This window comes from Aotus nancymaae, unplaced genomic scaffold (genome assembly GCF_030222135.1).
Source record: "Aotus nancymaae isolate 86718 unplaced genomic scaffold, 86718_ANA_hifiasm-v0.15.2.pri h1tg000006l, whole genome shotgun sequence".
NCBI classification, from domain to species: Eukaryota; Metazoa; Chordata; class Mammalia; order Primates; family Aotidae; genus Aotus; species Aotus nancymaae.
Genome location: NW_026988417.1, coordinates 6,922,652 through 6,948,280, shown reverse-complemented (window position 1 = coordinate 6,948,280; position 25,629 = coordinate 6,922,652). Strand labels below are relative to the sequence as shown.

General features: G+C 51.5%; 1 protein-coding gene across 3 annotated transcripts in view; it reads right to left on the bottom strand.

Moving 5' to 3' along the window:
* PPP2R2C (protein phosphatase 2 regulatory subunit Bgamma) overlaps positions 1-25,629 on the bottom strand; it is a 248,010-nt gene that overhangs the window by 72,889 nt on the left and 149,492 nt on the right. The gene's annotated exons all lie outside the window — the stretch shown is intronic.

Below are 25,629 nucleotides of genomic sequence, written 5' to 3'. Positions count from 1 at the left end.
CCTAAGCTCACCACACTCCCTCCCAGCTGGGATCAGTGCACCCATTATAAAGATAGCAAATGGAGGTACATTCGGGCAGGGCTGATGGAAGCAGGCAGGTTTGGAGCCTCCCTACCCCAACCGCTGCCCATGGGCTATCGGCTCCTTTCCTCCAGTTTTTCCTGGAGACACCAACTCCCAGCCCGGGCACATTGTGAAGCGGTTACAATGAGGAGGACAATGGTAATGGCCAGGGTGGTGGCACCCTCACACTTGTGTGTCACACTCAAACTGATCATGCCCATGATCTCATTTAAGGGGTGGTGATGCCTTAAGGGGTGGCCGTCACTTTCTCCCATTACAGATGGGAAACTTAAGGCTCCAGGAGGCAGAGCCAGGGGTTCGCCGGTGAAGTTAACATTCAGGTCTTTGGGTTGGGGCTGGGAGGGGGTAGAGAGAGGCCCCGTGTTTGTGACATTTGCTGAGTTGGCGGCATGAATATTCAAGCCAGGGCTGATTTCCAAGCTACCCACAGTCGAACAACTGGCTCAAAACATTCCTAAAAATGTAACTATTGGCTTCCACGCACTGATGTGACCAAGTGAGTCACCTGAGTCCACACTGGCAGGAATCCTTAGTTAGGGCCTAAATCCCAGTGTTCAACCTCAGAGCTTGGACTCCTCACACAGCCTTACGGGTGCCCATGTAAGGGCAGCGTGGCCCTTCCAAAGGCCATGTCTCAGTCAGTAGGACCCTCATCCTGCATGAAGCCCCCACTCACGCCATCCCACACCGCAGAGGCCGGGATGGGGAGCTTGCTCCGATGACAGCCAGGTTCCCACAGACCCCCACTGCTCCTCATCATGAGCCAGTGAGGAGGTCCATGGTGAAATCACCCCAGGCCAGTGGGAGGCCTCAGCCTCGGGGCTGCCTTGATAAACAGAATCTTGTTGCCTGGGAAGAAACATCCAGAGGACTGCTCCCTGTGCTGCGGGGGTCTCCCAGCCGAGGGGCAGGGGAGGGAACAGAGGCGGCCTCGGGGGTCCCTCAGTGACCTCTTTGGGGCAGGATAAACAGGAACTGGACAAGAGGCTGAATGCAAGAGCCCTCTCCCCTCCAGTCTGCCCCTCTGGGAGGGACATTCGTGCCTGCAGCTTCAGAGCACCCCACTCGCCCAACCTGCTCTGTGCCAGCCTGGGGAGGCAACAGCAGGCCCTGGTCCTCCTCCCCATCGTTTGCTCCCCCTCCCCTCATAGAAGCGTAATATGTCTCTGTCTCATCAGCAGGTGCGGACCAGTCTGAAGGTCAGGCTGGGCCCTAGGCCTGTGAGTGTGCAGCTTAGGACACTCACAGCCTTCCGGGGCCCCGCTGCCAGCTCAGTCCACAGGGCCCTGCCTTCACTTCCTCACCAGCATGGCAGCTCCCTGCTGAGAGCCTGGGTTTGTGGGGACCTGGCCCTCCAGCTGCCAGATGCTGACTGGGGTCCCTTCTGAGTAGACTTCACCCATGCAGCCACTCCCTTGACATTCACCACTGTCCACTCTGGGCCAGGTCTGCAGTGGGGAGCCATGGAGATCAGTATCCAGTTCCTGCCTTCGTGGTATCTACGGCTCAGAGGGAGACACACAGGGAAACCGACACCCTCATTTCAGCCCCACAAGTTCTTGGCTAGAGGTGTGTACCAGGAATGGTTGGAACCCAGAGAGGGCGGTGCGGTCTGCCCAGAGGCTCAGCGCAAGTGCGGCAGCCAGACCTCCCGGGGGGAAGGCTCGCTTCCTCCTCAGTTACCCGGAAAGTCACTCATCCTCTCCCAACATCAATTTCCTTAGTCATAGAATGGGCTTCGTGGTCACACCTGCCTCGGAGGGTCATAAGGATTACATAAGTGAAAATGCGTTCCTGTTAGAACAAGACCAAGAATAACCAAAATAACTTTGCAATAAATAAATAAATAAAAGAACACAGTTGGAGGGCTTCCCCAGGCTGATATAAAGATATCGTGCTGCAGACGGTGTGGTCCTAGGAAAAGGGTGGACACGTGCATCAACACAACTAAACGCAGAATCCGCAATGAGACCCACAGATCTGTGGCCAACTGAGACTGTTGTCAAAGGCACTCAGGCGATTCCATGAGGAAAGCAGTCTTTCCAATAAATGATTGGGGGACAAATGAGCATCAGTTGTTACCTTACACCATCTGACAAACTGACATTGAAATGCATCATCTACCTAGGCCGGGTGCGATGGCTCACGCCTGTAATCCCAGCACTTTGGGAGGCTGAGGCAGGCGAATCACAAGGTCAGGAGTTCAAGACCAGCCTGACCAACATGGTGAATCCCGTCTCTACTAAAAATACAAAAATTAGCTGGGCATGGTGGCGTTTGCCTGTAGTCGCAGCTACTCAGGAGGCTGAGGCAGGAGACTCGCTTGAACCTGGGAGGCAGAGGTTGCTGTGAGTCGAGATGGCACCACTGCACTCCAGCCTGAGCCTGCAGTGCAATGGTGACACCTCAACTCACTGCCACAGAGTGAGACTCTGTTTCAAAAAAAAAAAAAAAAAAATGCATCATCTACCTAAACATTAAAGCTAAAACTATGAGCCTTCCGAGAGAAATTATAGAAGATTACAAAAGATATGGAGCCCTGTGGGAAACAGCTGGGCAGTTTCTTAAAGAGTGAAGATAAGCACATGTCTACCAAGCGAGCCAACCATCCTTGTAATCAAGAGTAATGAAGGCTCACAAACTCACAAAGGTGCGTACATTTGTGCTCATAGCAGCTTTCTGCACGGTAGCTCAGAACCGGAAACGACTCAGATATCCTTGCAACTTTGATTTCTTAGATAAGACACAAAAAGCATGAAAAACAACAAAAAACTGACAAACTGAACTTTATCAAAGCTTGAATCTTTGCTATGTGAAAGAAGCTGCCATGAAAAGAAAATGGCAAGGCATGGAATGAGAGAAAACATTCCTAGTACACGTATCTAGTAAACCCCTTGTAGCCCGATGTCTAAAAACCTCCTACAGCTCAGGAAGTAAACACGAAGAACCTGATTTAAAATGGGCAAAAGATTTGGGCAGACACTTCCCAAACCAAAATGCAAGAATGGTCAGGAAGCACATGGCAAGGCACTCATCAGCCATCACAAGATGCAGATGCAAATCGCAACGAGACACTAGTGCACACCCATCAGACAGGTGAACACCGAAAAGGTTAATAATATCAAGTTGGCGAAGATGTGGAGCAGGCCACCCCTCACACACTGCTGGGGGAATGCACAATGATAGAGCCCTGTGGGAAACAGCTGGGCAGTTTCTTAAAGAGTGAAGATAAGCACGTGTCTACCATGCGACCCAACCATCCTTGTAATCAAGAGTAATGAAGGCTCACAAACTCACAAAGGTGCATACATTTGTGCTCATAGCAGCTTTCTGAACAGTAGCTCAGAACTGGAAACGACTCAAATATCCATCAGCAGGGGAAGGAATAAATAAATCGTGGCATATCCATAGACCAGAATACTCCTCAAAGAGAAAGGAACAAACCATTGATACACGCAGCAACCAGGGTGAAGCTCAAAATAAACACACCGAGTGAAAGCAGCGAGACCAAAAAATGCATGCATCTATGACTCTATTCATATTAAATTCCAGAAAGTGCAGACTATCCTACAGTGACCAAAGGCAAATCACTGGCTACACAGGGTGCAGGGCAGAGACAGGAATGCACCACACGGAAAACAGGAAACGTTTTAGGGGTGAAGGCAATGCTCTGAATCTTAATTATGGGGGTGATTTCACAAGTATATATAGCTTGCCAATTCCAATAATATGGAAGTCTACACTTTAAGTGGATGCCATTTATTGTACTTAGACAGGGTTTGAAAAGTCTTTGTTTGCAGTAAAAGGGAAAGAGAGAAAAGAGGAAGGAAGAGGTGCCAGCAGTCACCTGCTCTCATCTGAAACCTCCAGCAAACTGCTAATTTAATCCCCTAAACGTAATCGAGTCAACCACCCAAACAATCACATTAAAGGAAACAGTCATTTGGTGCATTTTTCATCAACTAAGATCATTGATCAACCCACAAGTTCATCCAGATTTGTTCAAGGTGGTCTGATCCACCCTAGCCTTGGCATGAGAAATGTGTCGTGCCAGGCACGTGGTAGAATTCATTAATTGCACATTGAACAAATTAACAATCACCTCACTCTCCCAGGTGCACACAGCTGCCAGGGGCCAGCAGGAAGCTGTAGCCAACGTGGGCAGCCTGAGCTGACCCTGGAAGAAGCCTGAGGCTGCCCACCTCCCTAGAAGAAGCCTTTTATAGGACATTCTCGGATGCTGAGAAATGTAGACAGAGGACCGTTTAGATGTGGCATCAGGCGGGCTAATGGGTAATTCAGCAGCCTGAAAATCAGTGGGCAGCTGACAAGGGGTCAAATGTAGAATGTCCAGTGCAGCTGGACAAGGGAAGTCTGTGGCTGATTGAAGTCACTGGGGACAGTCGAGCCAAAGATGGGAGTCTTTGAAGGGAGCCCGAAGTCAAGCCAGCCGTGGCTACATTTCCTGCTCTGTTTCCACGTTGGGCTCAGTTAGGGCTTTAGTGATCCTGAGTTTCCTGTCAATGCATGAAGTCTCCTGGGGTTGACACGCTTTCTCTTTTGTCTTCATCTTGAGTTTCACCCATCACTTAAATCAGCAGTTCTCAGACTGTGGTCTAAGTACCTCTAGGGGTCCCCAAGACCCTTCCAGGGGATCATGGGGTTCTCCCTTTTCCAACTACATATCTGTTTAAGGACAGACATTCTACAATACTTCAACCAAACAATGTATTGCAACAGACTGAATGCAGAAGCTGATGTGAGAATCCAGCCATCATCTATTAAGCTAGAAATTAAGGAGACTCATACACATGCCACTCTTCTCACTTTTTAAACAAAAACATAGTTTCCAAAAAATTATTTATGTTAACATGTAATGGGTTTTTTGTTTTTATTTTTAAATGAATTTATATATAAATATTTTTAACTGTCTGAGTTTTAATTTTAAATTTGGAAAATGTTGAAGGATATAGCTTACATATACAAAACCTCTTTGGGAGCCATAATAATTTTTTTTTTTTTTTTTTTTTTTGAGACGGAGTTTCGCTCTTGTTACCCAGGCTGGAGTGCAATGGCGCGATCTCAGCTCACGGCAACCTCCGCCTTCTGGGTTCAGGCAATTCTCCTGCCTCAGCCTCCTGAGTAGCTGGGATTACAGGCACGCGCCACCGTGCCCAGCTAATTTTTTGTATTTTTAGTAGAGACGGGGTTTCACCATGTTGACCAGGATGGTCTCGATCTCTTGACCTCGTGATCCACCCACCTCAGCCTCCCAAAGTGCTGGGATTACAGGTGTGAGCCACCGCGCCCGGCCCCCATAATAATTTTTAAGAGTGTAAAAAGGGGCCCTAAGACCAAAAAGGTTGGCAATCATTGCCCTAAAAGTATGTTGGGAGATTTGGGCATTTGATCTACTAAGGCATCTATTGGTCTAAGCAACTAAGGTGTCATTGACCTAAGTAATTAAGGCATCTATTGATATAAGCAACATTCCTCAGTGCCTGGAGCTCCTGGCCCATCCAAGCCCATCCCATGTTCTAAGGCTTATGCCATTCATCATAAGATGTGTAGAGCTCAAAGGAGAAGTTTGGCCAGAGGGACCCCTGACTGCAAACACCTCAGAAATGAGCTGAAGCCGTGGCTGGTTGGCTGGCTCCTCAAACCTCTCTGGAATGCCTTGCTTCCGCTCATAGAGTCAAGGGGATACAGAAGAGAAACAGCTGGGGGTTTCGGAACATTTCAAGGGGTAGAAGGGCCTCCACTCATATAGACAACGTGTCCCACACATGTCAGTCAAATGGCACATGGCAGGAGACAGAAACTGACATTTAACCCAAAGCCAAATAAAATATCTATGAGGACATCACAGAAAGGACGTCCAGACTGTAACATATGAACATGAAAACAAGTCGCAAATTGTATCCAACATTCTAATTATCAATCTTTCTGGAAATGTTAGTACTCCCATTATTCAGCTTTCCTGCCCCTCTAAGAAAAACCCACCCAGGTGAAGACCTTCCCCTCCATCTCCTGGATGTGGTTAATGGTAAGGAAGCAGTTTCACCAAAGCAACCCACAAACAGAAACTCTGGTCAATGCCTGATGAAGCTGCTTCTGAGTATTTTCAGGAGCATCTTTGGACCACCTCCCTCACTTCCACATTTATTTTTAATAGTACTGTGCGTGCTTGCACAGGAAGTTGTTATGCTCATTGGCTATGATGGCAACATCTGAGATTCTAGAGTCACTCATCCCACAGCGTTTCCACATGAAGAAGATGCAGCTATTCAGCCTTCCAGAGACCAAGGGCAAGGGCAAGGGCAAGACCAAGGCCTGGAAGAGCAGCAGGGGGCCAAACACAGCGCCAAGACCTCATATCTGGAGCATCCTGGTCCGAGAGAGCCTTTGAGCTCCACCCTCCTCTGTGTGATCCCATGAGCCTGAGAGCCCCCTGCCAATGTAATTTTATCCAAGTGGCTCCAGGGACCACACCAATGAGTGGTGGCCACAGCTCAGCTCAGGAGCACCCTGACAATGAACTCACAGAGGAGAGTCACAAGTGACACTGGAGGCCAGTGCTGTTTATCTTCCTGCTGCTCAATGGGCAGAATCTGGCGGCAGAGGGGAGGCGGTACCTGCCACGGAAGCTGCCTGCCGATGCCAGACACTACTGGATGCCTTCATACCTTACACAACAGAGTGGAGTCAATGGCACTGACATCAGAGCCAAGAACCCAGGCTCAAATCCTGGCTGTGTCACTCACGCACTGTGTGACTTTGAGCCAGTTGCTCAACCTCTCTGCGCCTTGGCATCCTCATCTGAGCATCCGGGTTAATGATGTGGCAAGGATCCACTACCTTCTGGGGCTGCAGTGAGGACAAGCGGGACACTGTTTGGGATGCAGCGTGCGCTGTTGCTGTTCATCTCCTCAAATCCAGCTGGACGACTGTGATCTTCGGGATACAGAGAGGAAAGCCGACGTTCGAAGGCAAAGGTGCCCTGCCCAAGGTCATAGGGCAGGTAAGTGGTAGCCACAGGCAAGCATGTAGGCTTTGCACCCACACCCGTCTGACTTCCAGCCCTCGGCACTTTCCACTTTGCCTGCGGCTCTTCATACAAGCTGCCTCATTTTCCCAAATGGAACAACAGCTCCTCTGCTAGGCTGAAGGGCAACTAGAATGAGCTAGCAAGTGTGCGTTTGGCCTGCCACTTCGTGGCTGTGGCCTCCTCAGTGTTCCCACCTGCGAAATGGGCACAGCGCTGCCTGCCCACCCTCCCTCTTTTCTCTCCTCTCCTTTTTCCTTCTCCTTCCTTCTTTCCTTCTTGCCTTCCTTCCTCCCTCCCACCCTCGCGCCTTCCATTTCTGCAGACATGTACTGTGCCACACTAGGCCAAGAGTAGGTGGGACATGGAGCGGCTTCTGCCCCCCAGGATCTCCCAGACTCATGGGGCAGTCAGGGATGTAAACAAGCACCATATGGTGTGGCCAGGGCTGTGAGGGAGGGAGACATGGGGATTCTGAGGGTCCAGCCTGGGAATCAGGGGTGGCTTCCTGGAGGAGGAGGCGCTGCATAACCTGAAAGGACAGAAAGAGCAGAGACACTGCTAGTGGGAGGCATTCAGGTGGGAGAGGTATGCCTGTGCCCAGCTGGAGCACCTGTTCCATGGAGAGTGGTCGCAGAGAGGAGGGAGGCGGGGCCTCAGTGGCAGACAGGGGCCTCAACTGCCGCCCCTCTGCAAAGCCACGAAGACCCGCCAAGAAAGACCAACACAGCAGAGGGAGTGCTAGGTTCTGCGCATTTCCTGGCTCTCTCACAAGTTCACGGACCAGCTGGTAAGACCAGGCGGCAGGAGGGGCCGAAATTTCCACTGAGGCCAGAAGGAGCCACTTTGGGCTAATTAGAACCACCAAGCAGTCTGAGGACTTCCCTTATGCACACAGCAGGGTGGCGGGTGCCTCCCCACATGGGTAGGAGATTACTGCCACTGGCTGGGCTGTTGCTGTCATGCAAAATATTAAGAAAAGGCAGGGCCCAGAGCAATTCTCATCTGGCTGAAATGGGAGGATTGATCATCTCAGAGGTTGGAGCCTCAGAGATAGAAACTCTAGGAGTGGAGCAGGGACCCTCGAGAACTGGTTTAGCAACAAGAATTACTCCCTGACCTCTTCCTCCTCACTTCCTGCCTCCTACGTGTTTTTATTTGATTAGAAAAAAAGAACAAGAAACTGAAACTGCCCTTCACTCCCAGCTCTGTTTACAGCAGGGTGAGGCTGTGCTCCAGGGCCAGGCTGCAGGAGGTCCCCACAGAGGTCTCCCAAAGCCTCCCCTGGCCTCCCCTGGGAGCACGTGGCTGACGCCATCTTTCAAGAGCTTGGAAACTTTCCACTGGCGTGAATATTTAGTTGTGGAGGATTAAACATACAACCTGGGAAGCCAAGGTGGGGGGATCATTTGAGGTCAGGAGTTCAAGACTAGCCTGGCCAACATGGTGAAATGCCATCTCTACTAAAAATACAAAAATTAGCTGGGTGTGATGGCAGGCACCTGTAATCTCAGCTACTCCGGAGTCTGAGGCAGGAGAATCGCTCAAATCCCAGAAGGAAAGGTTGCAGTGAGCCAAGATCACATCATTGCACTCCAACCTGGGTGACACAGCGAGACTCCATCTAAAAAAAACAAAAATACAACAAACTCCCTCCTGCTTGACAGGGATACACTGTGCCATTTCACCCGTCACTGTCACAGGAAAAAAGAGCACTGGGATGGGAGTGAGGGGACTGCCCTTTCTCTCCAACCTGCCACCACCTAGCTGTGTGACCTTGTCTGTGGCCTGACCTGCCTTTGGTGTCCCTGACTGCATCCATCTCACCCCGAGGTGCTCAGCATTTGTTCCCACCAGGAGAGTTGGTGTTCCAGGAAGTAGACTCTTGGGGACTGCCTACCTTAACCATGAGGCTGGGGTACTGGTGGGAAAGTGCTGGGCACTGCAACAGACTTCTGGGGAGCTCTTTGGGACAGAGAAGTAAGTGCAAAATCCTTTGAACTGACTGCACCATGGACCTCACCATAGTCAAGGCATAGTGACCACTGTGACCTGCATGCCCACCTCCAGATGGCCTCCCAGAGCCAGAAAGTCTGAAGTAACAGGAAACCACAAAAGAAGAATGGCTAGCTCCTGTAGTGCCTGATTAGCTAACCTTGTAACATTCGGCCATTGTTCCTGCCTCAACCATTCCTGCCTCAACTGATAAGTCAACCTTGTGACACTGGACCTTGGACCTTGTGACACCCACCCCCCAGTGAAACCTCCACCCTGGCTTGCAAAAACCACCCTGAACTGTAACTTCTGTAACTTTCCACTGCCCACCCCAAACCTATAAAACCAGCTCGTATCCGACCGCCCTCTGCTGAATATCTTTTCAGATTCAGCCCACTCGCTCCCAGGTTAATAAACAGCCTTGTTGCTCACACAAAGCCTGTTTCAGTGGTCTCTTCATTCAGAGCGTGCCTAACAAGAAGGTCCTTAGAGATCCCGCACCCCATACACAAGTTCCCCAAAGCCCGGCTGAAGGTGCCTTGATCTCCATGAGGTGCAAGGTCCTTGTGCACAGCAAGGGGCAGGCACACAGAGGCGCCCTGTCGAACTCGCTCTTCCATGGTCAGGAAGGCAGCCACGTGCAGATACTCCTACCCTATCTCACCAGAGGCACGGAAGCCCCTGGGGAGGGGTGACAGCTGCTCCTGACCTCGCTTGTCTGCACAGCACTTCGCAGATACAGAGCGTGTTCACTGCCTACACTTGGTTCGACATTCGCCGCATCGGTTGTGAAGCACCCAGGTAGCAAGCTTGTCACTCTAAAGGTTCGGAGGGATGCCCTTAAGTTGCCTACTGAGAAAGCAATCACCTAAGCGGCTTGTTAGGAGAGTGTAGGCCCTGGAAATTCTGAGTTGCAGAGGGACCCTGGTGTGGAGCCCAGGAATCTGTATTTAACAGACTCCAAGGAGGGTTCTAGGAGGCAGGTGTCCATGAGGACGCAGAGGTCTGCACCAAGCACAAAGGTAGGGGGGCATGGAAAACCAGGTGGATTCAGGGCACCCACAAATTGCAGTGGAGATTCTGAGACACAATGGGCAGACCAGGCAAGGGATTGGGGGCAGTCCATGCATGCTGAGAGGCAAGCAGGGGAGCACCAACTGTGGTCAGGTCCGCCAGGCCCCGTGCCCTTCCACTGTGCCATCTTGAGCAAGGCAGCACACGTCTGCCGATCTCAACTGCCTCATCAGCAAAATGAGAACCATGAACGTGACCTCCTTCGTACAGTTACTGGGCAAGTTAAATGAGTCAATAGACACAAGGTACTCAGAAGAGCATCTGGCACAAAATAAGTGGGACATGAGGCTGAGGGCTGCCATTACCACCCTGTGCCAGGCAGAGTGTGAGAGTGCACATCTATCATCCCCTTTCATCCTCACAGCCACCCTGTTATGATATTAGTCTTCCTGTTTTACAGATGAGGAAGCCACATGAGCGGGTTGCCCAGGTCGCAGAACTCCTGCACACAGAGCTGGCTCCAGGGGGCTCTACGGCCACTCTTTACTCGTCCCATAGCAGCCCGGCTGCTCCCACCCCTGCCTGCCGACAACAGGAAGCTCGGTGCTCTAAACTGGCTCTTAGCAGGCATTCAACTGTGGCTTAATAAACAAATAACTGGATAATAAGTGCTGAACAAATGAATGGGGAGATGAAGGGATGAATGGGCCACAGGGAGGATAAAACCCTCTCTTCCAGCTCAAAGGCAGAAGGAGGATTCCCAATTTAATTGAGAGGAAGGGACCCCAAGGGCAACCCCGTGCAGAGCAGTCACACGGCACTTTCATTACTCTTTATGGCTTCCTGGGCCTATTAGCAAATCCCCCAGGTTCCTGGGGAGTGATGAGATCCAGGGAGGGGCTGGGCCTGCTCCCGGGCCACAGGGGATGGTCAGGGTCTGGGAAGCAGCCCCTCTTGAATCCAGATGCTGACATGACAACATCACAGAAACCTCATTTGCAAACCCAAATTACTGCCATCTTGATGATCATATAAAAGAGGGATAAGCCTATAAAGCCAGCATGGACAAGCGTGGCCATGGGGAACGGCTTCGCAGAGGAGCAGGGAGAGCCCAGAAGGAAAGGTTTTGTCATCAAAACCCATTTGGTGACATATGGATTCGGCTCTTGATTCTGTGTTTTGTATCCTGGCAGGGAGTCTCTTTTTTTCTTCACTTACTTATAATCAGTCTCATTAATAACACAGAGGTATAGGATAGAGACATAAATACACAATAATGATAATTACAATTACCACAATGAAATTTACCATTTATTAAGTGCTGTGCTGAGCCTGACCCTATCGGAGCACATTACAAGCACTAATATATTTATTTTTGAACAATTGGAGACATTCTTGGGGTTGCCTTCCTGAATGTGTCTGATGTGCTTCTTCAGCACATTGACTCCCATCCAAATGGCCAAGGGATCTAAACCCCAGCGAGTGTGGACCAGCACCTTCCATGGGGAAGTTGGCCTTTCATAACCCACTATCATTTTATGCATTTCAAAACTTAGAAAAATAAAATGCTGACTTGTGCTGTTTGCTGCTTCTGTCAAAACACTAACACCTCACTGCAGTGGGTTGAATGGTGCCCCCAAAAGATATGTCCACATTCTTGGCCAGGCGTGATGGCTCACGCCTGTAATTCCAGCACTTTGGGAGGCCAAAGTGGATGGATCGCTTGAGCCCAGGAGTTCGAGACCAGCCTGGGAAACAAGGCAAACCCCATCTCCACTGGAAAAAAAAAAATTAGCTGGGCACGGTGGCGTATGCCTGTAATCTCAGCTACTCAGGAGGCTGAGGCAGGAGAATTGCTTGAACCTGGGAGGCGGAGGCTGCAGTGAGCTGAGATCATGCCACTATACTCTAGCCAGGGCAACAGGGCAAGACTCTGACTCATAAATAAATAAATAAATAAATACATCTTAAAAATAAAATAAAACAGGCCAGGGTGGCTCAAGTCTGTAATCCCAGCACTTTGGGAGGCCAAGGCAGGTGGATCACAAGGTCAAGAGTTCGAGACAAGTTTGGCCACATAGTGAAACCCAGTCTCTACTAAAAATACAAAAAAAATTAGCCCGGTGCGATGGCGGGCACCTGTAATCGCAGGTACCTGGGAGGCTGAGGCAGGAAAATTGCTTGAAACCAGAAAGCAGAGGTTGCAGTGAGCCGAGATCGCGCCACTGCATTCCAGCCTGGACAATGTGTGAAACTCTGTCTCAAATAAAATAAAATAAAATAAAATATGCCCACACTCTTATCTCTGGAACTTGTGACTGTGGCCTTATTTGGAAAAGGGGGTCTTTGAAGATGTAATTAAGGATTTTGAGATGAGATCATCCTGAATTATCTGAGTAGCCCCTAAATGCAGTGACAAGTATCTTTATAAGAGACACACAGGAGAAGACACAGGGGGAAGAGGAGGAGGTGATGTAAAAACCAAAGCAGAAATTAGAGTAATGTGGCCGTAAAGCCGAGAGATGCTGGCAGCCTCTAGGGAAGGAAGGGTCCTCCCTGACAAGCTACAGACGGAACGTAGTCCTGTGGGCACCATAATTTTGGACTTCTGGACTGTAGTACTGTGAGAGTGTAAGTTTCTGTTGTTTAAACAACCAAATGTGTGATAATATGTTATGGCAGCCACAAGAAACTAACATGCTCATTAATCAGAGATGAATGTTGATGTTGTGCTAGGTGGCCTTAAAAGTGTGAAGCGAGTCGGGGAAGTCAACAATCACCCAGCAAAAACAGGACACAACAAGTCGCGATGAATGGACAAAGCCTCCACAACTCCAGCAGATTTTATGAGCATTTATTACTAGAAACCCAACTCTTTGTTTTTGAGGCGGAGTTTCACTCTGCTGCCCAGGCTGGAGTGCAGTGGCACAATCTCAGCTCATTGCAACCTCGCCTCCTGGGTTCAAGCGCTTCTCCTGCCTCAGTCTCCCGAGTAGCTGGGACAACAGGTGCCTGCCACCACACTGGGCTAATTATTACTATTATTATTTTTGTATTTTTAGTAGAGACAGCGTTTCACCATGTTTGTCAACCTGGTCTCAAACTCCTGACCTCAAGTGATCCACCCACCTTGGCCTCCCAAAGTGCTGGGATTACAGGCGTGAGCCACCGCACCCAACCAAGAAACCCAACGTTTAGAAGTCAAATACCCCTAGACACATGGACTGGGAAGTTCTTAAACTATTCAAAACTGAGCAAAATGGATTCAAAAATATATACATCCCCGAGGATACAAAGCAAAGGCCATAATTTAGTGCTTGCTGGGCCATCCGGTACAGGGACCACCAGCCATGCGTGGCTAATTGCAATGTGGCTAGTCCAAGCTGGGATGTACAGTAAGCATGAAATACACACCGAATTTTAAAGATTTAATATGAAAAACAAAATGTAAAATGTCTCAATTACTTTAAGATTGATTAATACTATTTTGGATACTACTTTGGATATATGAATTATTACAATTAATTTCACCTGTTTCTTTTTACTTGAGTAACATGGCGATCAGAAGTTTTAAAAGCACACATATAGCTTCCTTTACATTTCTATTGGTCAGCATTAACTTAGAGGAGGCTGGAAATTTTGGGGAATGTAAAAATTAAGTTGTGTGTGCTCTTGGGTTGGTTAACAAGAAATTAAAATGCCAACAAAATGGCAGGAGATCTGAACCCCCCAAAGGATGTAAAACCCCCCACAAGGGGCCAAATGTTAAATGAACTGATACTAACAGTAGAACTGGTTTCTCCCTGTCCCTTTCCCTGGTTCCCAACTCCCCCCATACAGATTCTTCACTGGATGACCACACCCCCATGCTGACTCCACTGATTGGATCAAGGGGTAGCCACACCCTCCTAGAGGCAGCCAATCACCACGCCTCCCTGAGAACCGAGCCAATCACCTTTCTCTCCCAGGATGGGTGGGAACCTGGTGGTGAGCAGTGAGTGAGGATTCAATGGGAGGTAGGATGGTGTAAATGGAGGCCACCCCGGAGCAAAAATAATCCAGAGCAGGCAAGTGGTTTCAAACCTCAGCTGCAGGGCAATGACAGTGTGCTTGGTTAGTATTTGGATTCCTTGGCCCTGGCCCTCTACAAGCCTGGGTGGGGCCTGGGAATCTGAATTTTAAACAAGCCCCTGAGCACTTGGGCCACAGGTGATCTGCAGGCCACACTGAGAAACTCCAAGGGCAGAGGATGCAGAGGCCGTGGGTAGACAGAATGGAGCCTGGGGAGTGGACAGGGGGCAGGAGCTGGTCAGAGGTGTCACTGTCTCAGGGGGTCTCCCAAGGATCCCGTGGCTTTTTCTTTTCTTCTTTAGGATTACAAATATTCACATTTTATTTTAAATAAAATACTTGTTGGTTTTTTTAAACATTAAAAGATGCCAAGTGTTGCATTTTATTCACCACCCTGGACAACTAAAACTGTGGAGAGGTAGGCAAACAGCCAGAGTGAAAGCACATATAAAAGGACCACACTGGAATTAAAATTTTAATTTAATTCAGGAGAAAACAGGAGTGTGTGTTCCCTGTGGCACCCAGCACTGTGCAGCACCCATCGGGTCCATTTTATTACACAAAATACAGAGAACAGGAACTATACAACCAAATAATTGCTATATTGCAGGAAGGTAATTAAGGCATCATTTTATAATGAACTTTTATTCTAAAAATAAAATTCTGCTTAAAAATATACCATAAAGAAAAGGAGAAAGGCAAAATCCAACCAATTATCACCTTGGCCTAGGGCTTGCGGAAGTGCAGCTGCCTCGCAGGCCAGAGAAAAAATAAGGCCCATCCAGGGTGGTGTCAGTGAGCCTCCTGGAAGATGGGCCAGTGGTGCCAGGCACCAGGCCCGCCAGCATGGAGCAGAGGGACTGAGAGCCCCACACCCCAAATAACAGCTCATCCCACCTTCTGGGGCTGCCCTGAGATGTGCCCAGAGCACCCAGACCATGAGGAGGAGGACTGGGGGAGGCCAGCCCTGGGGACATGTAAAATGCCATTGTCACTGGCCAGAGAGTAGCAAGAGGGAGGCACAAGAGCACCACAGCTGAGACTCCCTGTGACCATAGACCAGAGGCTGCCACCCCCCATATCCCAGCCCTGGGGACACTGAGGTTAGTCAGGGTTCAGGACTCACCCCAACTCTACTCCACGGGTAGAGTTGGCGACAGAGCCAAGAGGAGAATCCAGGTCTCTGGCCCCAGGGAACATGCCCCGCTCCCCAAACATGCAGTGCCCTCTTATCCTCCAAGCCTTTGCCCAGACTTTCCCCTCTGCCTGGAACACCCTTCCTGTCTTTTATCTAAAAAATTTTGGATGAAAGTTCCATTTTCGCCTCCAACTGGGGCCTTCCCTGCTTTCAGGGTTTGGGAAAATCTGCCCTTGGAAAGCAGAGTTTAAAGCGAGAAGCCAGTCTCGTGTCGCCATCTGAATGACATGTGTCCCTCAGAGGCTTTTACTCAAGTAGAGGGGGCTCCAGCTCCACACCACTAGGCAAGCTGGCTGGGGGCGGACACCCCTGCTCAGAAACAGGCTCCCATGCCTCAGGCCCACTCTCTTTGGAGCCCAAAGGTGGGAGCCCTCCCCGTGGCCTCAGCAAGCTGGCGAAGCCGAGCGTGAGCTGTGATTACACCATGCTCGAGTCCGCTGGGGTACTGGGAGCAGGCTAGGCGCACTCGTCTCATTCACACAGGGCCTAATGAAGCGTCCCGTGTTCTACAAACCTCAGCATGTGATTTAATTAGCCCTCCGTTCTGAGTACGCCCTCATCACCCATCATGGACAAAGGGGACTCCCAACCCCTGACTGTGGGGTGGCGGCTATGAGTGAGTAACTGGGGCGTGCAGTAGAAGCAGCTCCAGGACTGGCAGAGCAGAGACCCAGTGCACCCACCAGCTAGTGAGGTCTGGGATTTCAGTTCGGATTTAGGTGGAAGGTAAAATATCAAAAAGATGGGGATGGGCAGAGAGGCATACTAGATGGTAGGCACCGTGTGTGGAAAGGTTCGGTGGCAGAAATGTGTCTGGTGGGCCACACTGGCTGGTCTGCAGGTGTGTGGGGGTTGCAGTTGGACGTGAAGCAACCATGTACACCTGCCTAGTATTACAGTGGAGACATGCAGAAGACAGAATCTCACTCTGTCACCTAGGATGGAGTGCAGTGGTGCGACCTCAGCTCACTGTAGCCTCGACCCTCCCAGGTTCAAGCAATCCAATCACCTCAGCCCCCCAAGTACAGGCGCCTGGGACTACAGGCATCTGCCACCACATCTGGCTAATTTTTATATATTTTTTGTAGAGATGGGGTTTCGCCATGTTGCCCAGGCTGGTCTTGAACTTCTGAGCTCAAGTGATCTACCCATCTCGGCCTCCCAAAATGCTGGGATTACAAGTGTGAGCCACTGCACCTGGTCCCTAATCCCATTTTAATGATAAATAAACGGAGGGCCAGAGAGGGTAAGTAACGTTCCCACAGTCACACAGCCAGAAGGTGGTGGGTCCAGGACTCCGGCCCCCGCCATCCTCCTCCTCCTCACCACTGCACCTTTCAGCCTCTCTAGGAGGACCCTGCTGCCGGCCTCACAGGGCTGTACTGAACACTGGAGCTGATGGTGTGGCACTCCCAGACCAGACTGGCATGCAGCAGGAGCAGTGGGAAGGAGGTGCCTCCTCCCATCCTTCCTCCCTAGGAAATCCCTGCTCCGTACTAATTCCATTTCTCCCTAAACTGCCCACTCTCTCGTTAGTGCCTCTTAAGTTCCCTAATTTGTGTCTGTACTCCGGCCCAACTTTTCTAAATCCTCAATCCCAGGGCCCTGCCGTGTTCCTTGGTTACTCAGCATCCCCGTTGCATCACCTGGAAAATGGCAGTAATTAACGATTCAATGAGTTAATAGTTGGAAAGTGCTTAAAACTGTGATTCCAGGAGACTGTGTCCCACCTGAATGTGAGCTCCTCAGAGCTAGTTCCATGATGTCCAGCTCTGGTCCCCACAGGCCCTGGCCCCAGAAGGATGGATCACACAGGAGCCTGGCAAATCCTCACTGAATGGTAAGTTTGTTTAAAAGATACCTTTGATCAAAAGTCAGTTTCGATGGCATCATAATAGTTTAAAAAGACATTATCTGAATGTCTTCAGAAGGTGATGACTATTGGCCAGTCAAAACCAGGGAAGAGGAAGCTGAAGGATGGAACAGAGGACTGACTTACAAACAATGTTCAGGGGCTGTGCGAGAGACTGTAACTGCTCACCTTACTGACCCCTCAAAGTAACCCCAGGGGAGGGGCTCCTGCCTTCATTCCACCAGTGAGAAAGATGAGGCCCTGGAATAGAAAGCTGCCTGCCTAATATCACAGGGGCCCACCCCTCTATTTCTATGCCCCTGGCACACTGCAGGCGCTTAGATGCCAGCTGTGTGCTTGAATAAGAAATGAAGGAATGCCCAAGTCACACAGCTCCTGAAGGGTGCAGTTGGGGTTTGAACCCCGATCTGAGTGCTGGAAAAGGCTCCCAACCTAGAGCTTTTGTGCCGTGGATCTTACAATGCATCTTTTCTTTTTTTATTTTTTTGAGACGGAGTTTCGCTCTTGTTACCCAGGCTGGAGTGCAATGGCGCGATCTCGGCTCACCGCAACCTCCGCCTCCTGGGTTCAGGCAATTCTCCTGCCTCAGCCTCCTGAGTAGCTGGGATTACAGGCACGTCCCACCATGCCCAGCTAATTTTTTGTATTTTTAGTAGAGACGGGGTTTCACCATGTTGACCAGGATGGTCTCGATCTCTTGACCTCATGATCCACCCGCCTCGGCCTCCCAAAGTGCTGGAATTACAGGCGTGAGCCACCGCACCCGGCCCCGCATCTTTTCTTATGAATCTGGCAGCGCCCTCCTTTGCAGCCCTGCAGAGAGAAGGCTGGCTGAGTCCGGTCACAGATAGAATGGCTGTGTCCCCTCAAATTCCTATGCTGAAACCCTAACTCCGAGGTGATGGTGTTAGGAGATGGGGCCTTTGGGGGGTGATGAGGTCATGAGGGTGGAGCCCCCATGAATGGGATTCTCAGGGTCTAAGGTGGAACCCTTAGAAGAAAGGCGCATGAGAGCTCCCTTGCCCCTTCTACCATGTGAGGACACAGCAGGAAGTCACCACCTATGAACCAAGAAGAGCGCCTTCACCAGACACCGAATCTGCTGGCACCTTCACCTTGGACTTCCCAGCTCTAGAGCTCTTAGAAATAAGTTTCTGTTGTTTGTGAACCACCCAGTCTATGGTATTTTTGTTATGGCAGCACCAACAGACTAAGACAGACTCTAACAGTATCGTAAGATCCCACCCGTGAGACTTACAGTCATTTTCTTATGGATTTCCTGCTATTTCCCCTTAGAATAAGCAGAGTGAACATGCACAGGCATGCAATCACACACTCTCACACCCACACATTCACACACACGGCAATGTGCTCAGACATACATGTGCACACACAGTTGTGCATACACACTAACACACAGTCATGCAATCACACACTCTCACACCCACACATTCACACACATGGCAATGTGCTCGGACATACATGTGCACACACAGTTGTGCATACACACTAACAGTCATGTACTCGCACACACATTGTCATGTACTTACATGCATGCACACTTACCTGCATACACAGTCACACGATACACACTGACACACTCTCACACTCAGGCATGTGTGCACACACGCCCCATAAGCTGAAGCTGAACTGCCTGTTCCTTCAGCTACTCAGGGTCAAAGCTACTCAAGGTCAGAGCCTCTAGAGGTGAGGACTTGTCCAATTTCATCACTTATGGAGCACAGTTTGCGACCCCAACACAACCCATCTCCGCCAGTAGTTAAATCTGCTGAGCAGATGCTGGTGGGTGCGCATGTCAGAGGCTGGGGATGTTTGTCCTTGCGCAGTCATCAGAGCAAGACGCGACCCTGCCGAGAGAGAACACCCTGCCGCCTCTCAGCCTGCACAACAGCATGCACCTGTTCCATTCATGATGAGAGGGAAGCTCACATATCCCCTGAGGGCCAGGGATGACCCCCACTTTCATTCTTGGACACCCCAACAATCCTCATGGTGGCAGCTGGAGTCACTGAGACTCTTAAGAAGTGAAGACTGGCCAGAGGCCACAGCTAGCAGGGGGCTATGCTGGGGCTCCCACTTAGGGACCAGCTCCAGACAGGGGACCCTCCCAACCCTCATGATCCCCCAGAGCCCCTGCTCACCCACGTGTCCTTCCCATCAGCATCTTCGTAACACTCAATCAGAATTAGGATGCTCCCTGGTGGCTCTGCAGTGGGCCACTGCCGTGTTGCCGGTTAATGGCCAAACACAGATCGATGTGGCCCAAATCTACAGAGTTATGCACTGGACAGTAATATAAATTGTGCCTGTGTATGTGTGTGTGTCTGTGCAAGTGTGTGCAAGTGTGTGTGTGTGTACAGGTAAATAAGTACTGAAAGAAACAAAATATGGCCTGGTATGCCTTTCTCCTCCTCCTGGCTGGAGCTAGAACAGGCGTGAGCTGGTAAGGCCAGGCAGGCAGCAGATTTATTCGGCAGCACCCTGCATTACTTTCTATGTGTATGAAAAAAACCAGTTCCATGGACCTCAGCTGGGCTTGCAGACCCTCCGATCATGTGCACGGTGGGCTGTCCATGGAAACTAACAAAAGAGCTTTCCCACTTGCAGGTGGCTCCAGGGTTCATCACTGGGGCGAGGGAAGTCAGGCAGAAAGCAGGAGGCTGGCAGGAGGAGCACCAGGCACGCAGCAGTCTCTTTTAGCCTCAAGGATGGCTACAGGCACCAACATCAACCGGTCACTCAGGGAGGCACTTTACAGTCTATAAAGAGAGCCAGTATCTGGATCTCATTTCACCAGGTCAAAGAGCCCCACAAGATGGGCAGGGGGCTCATACCATCTCAATGCCTCCTGGTATATGGATGGGGAAACTGAGGCTCAAAGAAGCAAGGGGGAAGGGAGGGGAACTCTTTTTGGGCTAATGTATCCACAAGGCCCTGGGCTGGGTGAAGGGAGGAACAGGGGGAGAGCCCAATGGGAATCACTGCGCCATCACTCCTTCCTGGCTGTGCAACCTCAGGCCAATTGCCTAACCCCTCTGAGCTTCAGGGCCTCATCTGAAAGCCCGGATGAAAAGCCCTCCATCCCTGGCCGCCTGTAGATGCTCACCACATGCACTTGTTTCCCTGAACAGCCTGCTCCCCTTTCTCCGTAACTCAGGATCACCCTCCCAGGGCAGGAACCCAGGGTCCACAGAAGAGCATCTCACTTGCATGACAGGAAGGGACAGTGTCAGGAACAGTTGCAGATACTGGGGGAGCAAGACCATGGAATGCCAGAACAGTGGACAAAAAGGGCTGGTCCTCTCACAGAGCTGCTGCCTCCCAGTGCATGAGCCTCATCTGCAAGCTGGAGGCCCTGCCGGGGCCTTCTCTCTTGGAGGTGACTATCAGGGAGCTTTCAAAAGGATCGAACCAGCCAGCGCCAGCGTGTCCACCATGACAGCCGGCCCGGGGGCTCTGAGCCCCTCTGAAACTACCGATGGCACATCCCAAGGTCAGATCAGCGGCCATTTCTATCCATTTACATTTGGCAGACATTCAGCCTCTTATTTCAAAGGCAAATTTATGCTTGCTTCACCATTTCTGCTTTTTAAAGCAAAGAAAAAAAGCATTCCCAGCCTGGGGCTCAGGCATGTCTGGGTCATGGTGACAGTTACACTTTGAAAACCACCTCCAATCTGGGCAAGCAGGCTTTCTCAGAACCCATGCTGTTCCAGGCCGAGGGGAACCTCAGTTGCAAGGGGGGCAGGGTCACTCACAGGGCGGTCTTCTCCCACAGCTCACTCCAGACACCCGGAGCAGCCACCAGGAGAGGCTTGGCCAAATCACTGTGCCTCGGTAGGCAGCATTCCCTGCAGATTTCTGACATTCAACCCTGAATCCTGGAAAAGCGGGCAGCAGTGAGGGGCTTTAAAGAGCTGCTGTCACTCAGGGGGGAACTGAAGGTCATCCAGTCCAACCCTCTCTGGTGTCTGAATCCTTCTACAACAGACCCCCGGGTAGTCCTCCAGCCAAGCCTTACATACCTCCTACGACGGGGAGCTCACTACCACATTGCACAGCTGTTAAGATAGCTCTGATGGGGCCGGGCGCGGTGGCTCAAGCCTGTAATCCCAGCACTTTGGGAGGCCGAGGCGGGTGGATCACGAGGTCAAGAGATCGAGACCATCCTGGTCAACATGGTGAAACCCCGTCTCTACTAATACAAAAAATTAGCTGGGCACGGTGGTGCGTGCCTGTAATCCCAGCTACTCAGGAGGCTGAGGCAGGAGAATTGCCTGAACCCAGGAGGCGGAGGTTGCGGTGAGCCGAGATCGCGCCATTGCACTCCAGCCTGGGTAACGAGAGAAACTCCGTCTCAAAAAAAAAAAAAAAAAAAAAAAAAAAAAAAGATAGCTCTGATGATGAAAGCATTCTTCTTCTAAACCTCTCTCCTAGGAGTTTCCCCCAACTAGTCCAATTCTGCCAGCTGGGCCCACACAGAGCACCTCAGCTCCTTTACCCACAGGATCAGTGACGAGGATCCCAGTACCAATTTTTTTTTTTTTTTTTTTTGAGACGGAGTTTCACTCTTGTTACCCAGGCTGGAGTGCAATGGCGCGATCTCGGCTCACCGCAACCTCCACCTCCTGGGTTCAGGCAATTCTCCTGCCTCAGCCTCCTGAGTAGCTGGGATTACAGGCATGCGCCACCATGCCCAGATAATTTTTTGTATTTTTAGTACAGACGGGGTTTCACCATGTTGACCAGGATGGTCTCGATCTCTTGACCTCATGATCCACCCGCCTCGGCCTCCCAAAGTGCTGGGATTACAGGCGTGAGCCACCGCGCCCGGCTCCCCAGTACCAATTTTTTATCCCAAGTTGCTACCAGTCCCTGCTGTCATTCTGGGTCTTTCTATTTGGATTTCTCACCAGCAGTTTAAATACAATGTGTCTAAGACTAGGCCCACCATTTTCCAAAAGCAACCCCCTCCTCTACCACCTTCGCCCACCAGCCTAGCCAGAAAGCTGGATACTCAGTGCTCCTCCCTCCCTCACCTGTGGTAACAAGGATATGACGACCGCTGCCCATGTGCCCAGTCCTGGGGTGGCTTCCTTAAGTGTAAACAACCACCCCCACGATGTGCTGTTTTCTCCATTTTACAACAGAGAAAACTGAGGTTCAGAAAGGTCATATGAAGTCATCCTGCTACCAAGAGTAGGAGCCAGCATTCAAACCTAGGTCTGACTCAAAGCCTCTTTCCACCATCCCACGAAAATGCTCAGAGGCAGTCCTTCAGCATGACCTGCAAACGTCCCTCCCAGCTCCTCCTGATCCTCACCTCTGCCGCAGCTCAGCACTCGCCATCAGGGTCTCCAGCGCTGCCCACCCCATCCCTCCAGCGGGAGCTTTCCCAACAGAAGGCAGCTATGGCCCCAAGGTGAAGCAGGAACCCTGGCTGCACCCATCAGGCTGCAGGCTCCTCTTGCCGTCCCTGCTCCCCTCCCCCATCCTCTCCTGCAGCCACCCCATGCGCTGGCCAGGCTGGAGCTGCCAACACGCCCTCCAGCCCGGGACCACGGACGCCAGGCAACAGCTCTGGGCTCTGAGTCCAGATCCTTCCACTTGGGGAACCCAGCAGGAGGGCTGGGACCATCTGGCAGGACCGGGGGAGGAGGGGGACACTTCTTCCAAGCCTGCTGGGCCCCCTGTGTGTGCCCCAGGGGAAGGCTCCTGGCCCCTCTCCCTGCATGGGGAGAGTGACTGACTCTGGAATATTGGGAAGAGAGGTGGGAAAGAGTCCAGTCCCACCTCTCCCCTCCTCCTGGTGGAGAAGAGGCAGGGGCCACTCTGCTTTGCTCCACTCCCCCTACTCCCTCCACCCCTGCCTGCTTTGGTCCAGCACTGGGGAAGCCCACCGGGCCCCTGCACCTAAGCCAGATCAGCAGCACCCGCAGCTGGGTGGTGGCAGGGAGCTTCCGTCTCTGCTTGCTGCCCCTTTTGGCTTATGCTTTATGGATCCAGCTCCTGGGCAGGGAGGGAGATGCCATTAACCAGACTCCCTCGCAGACCCCATAGAGCGGGAGGGAGTAAAAGAAAAGGGAAGGGTCCAGGTGGCCCTGCTGCTCTGGTCGCCAGGCCCTGTCCACGGGATTTTCACAGGGACTCGCGTTGGGTTTATGTTGAGGGCGTGACCATTACCCCCGTTCCACTGTCTGCTGACCCAAGTCTTGGGAATCTTCCAATGAGAAAAACCAACTTTTCTGGGGGTCCTGCCTCCCTCTCCATAACCTGAGTTTGGCCTTCCTGGGTGGCACCTAGCCCCTGCCCTGCACACTGAGAACAAGCCTCAGGCTCCCAGAGTCCCAAAGGCAATACCATGGGGCATGTTTCCAGGCCCAGCCTGCCTGGCACACCCATGCCAGCTCCCTCTGGGTGCTGCCTTGGCTTCTGGATAAACATGTTCTCCTGCTGAGGCTCCCAGGGGCCCCCGGGGACCCCAGTCCATGGCCACAGCCTTGCAGTAGTGAGTCAGAGGTGCCTCCGGTGAGGGCAGGCAGGCTTTCTCAGAACCCACGCTCATCCAGGCAGACGGGAACTTCAGCTGCGTGAGGGCACGGTCACTCAGGGGACGGCCCTTGTCCACAGCTCATTCCAGACACCCCGAGCAGCCACCAGGAAAGGCTCAGTGAAGTCACCGAGCCTCAGACAGCAGCATCCCAGCAGATCTCTGTCATTCGACCCAATCATTTGAGATGATGGAGGCTCCCCTCAGCTCCGGCGAGTGTGGCCTGACCCTCCACTGCTGGGACAGTGCCTCCAGCAGGCAGGGGCTCCAGAAGGGAAGGAGGGGGTGGGGAGAACCGGGCTGGGGTCCTCATTCTGCCCCTTGCCTTGCCACCTTGGGAAGTCACCTGCTTCTTTGGGCATCTGCTCCCTCATTTGTAAAACGGGTGATCATAGAGACCTACGGACCGTGCTGGGGCGGGAAGGATGTGGGCGGGTGGACATGAACTGCTCTGGAAGGAGCGTGGTCTTGATGTGGGGCTCAACAATTCAGAGCCACCTACCCACAGGGCTGTTCCCAGGTGCTTCTGGGACCCAACTACTCCTACTCTGGTCACCCTATCTTCAGCACAGCCCTGACAGGCAGGGCTTGCTGTGCCCTCCTAGAGAGGAAGCTAAAGCCCATCAAGGCTAACACACTCACCAAGGGTCACACAGCTGCCTCGCGCAAAGCCGGAATTCAAGTCTGGGTCTAGCTCCCACTCCATGCTCTTGTCACCAGCTCTCGCTCTTAGAAGTCATTCTCTTTGGCCAGGAGAGGTGGCTCACACTTGTAATCCCAGCACTTTGGGAGGCTGAGGCAGGCAGATCACGAGGTCAGGAGTTTGAGACCAGCCTGGCCAACATGATGAAACTTTGTCTATACCAAAAACATTTTTAAAAAGTTAGCTGGGGGTGGTGGCACACGCCTGTAATCCCAGCTATTGGGAGGCTGAGGCAAGAGAATTGCTTGAACCTGGGAGGCAGAGGTTGCAGTGAGCCAAGATCGCGCCACTGCACTCCAGCCTGGACAACAGAGCTAGACTCCATCTCAAAAAAAAAAAATCATTCTCCTCTTCTCTAAACTCCCACATCTCCCGGGTGAACCTCGGCCCCAGCACTCTGGCTGTGCTAGGGTAGGGTGGGGTCAAATCGCCCTAGGCCTGGGTACCCTGAACCCTCCCCACTTAGGCTGAGCTGCTCTCCCCAAGCCATCAGTCCCTGTGCTGGGTTTCCCTCACTTCAGAGATGACTCAGCCAGATTCCTGTGCTCCCAAAGGGACAATGGTGTGCCACGGAAGTCACTGCCAGGACAGAGGGGAGCACAGAGAACTTGTGACCCAAGTCTTCCTCTGTGACCCAAGTCCTCTGTGCTTGGGTCACAGAGGAAGACCTGTCCCCGCCTGCTGGGTGGTCAGAGAGGCTTCCAGAAATGTTCCTCATTCTTCAAGCAAATCTCCGCCAAGCTCGGCCTGCCCTGTACTAAGCGCTGTGCCTGGTTCTGGGGATTACAGTGTGAAGCAGACAGTAGACCTGGCCACAGAGGTAGGAGGCAGGCACCGCCCCAGGCTTCCCCTGGGTCCTCACTCAGGGACACCATCATTATTCCCATTGACAGGGGAGGAAACCGTGCCCACTCTGCTTGGCATGCAGTGAGGGCTCCCTAAGGGCAAAATCAATGACACCAGCCCAAGAGCTAAGAGTGTTTTCTGCATTTCCAAAGGGTTGTGAAATAAACAGCAAACAAATGACAACAAAACAAAGAAAAATATGCAACAGATCCCAGCACTTTGGGAGGCT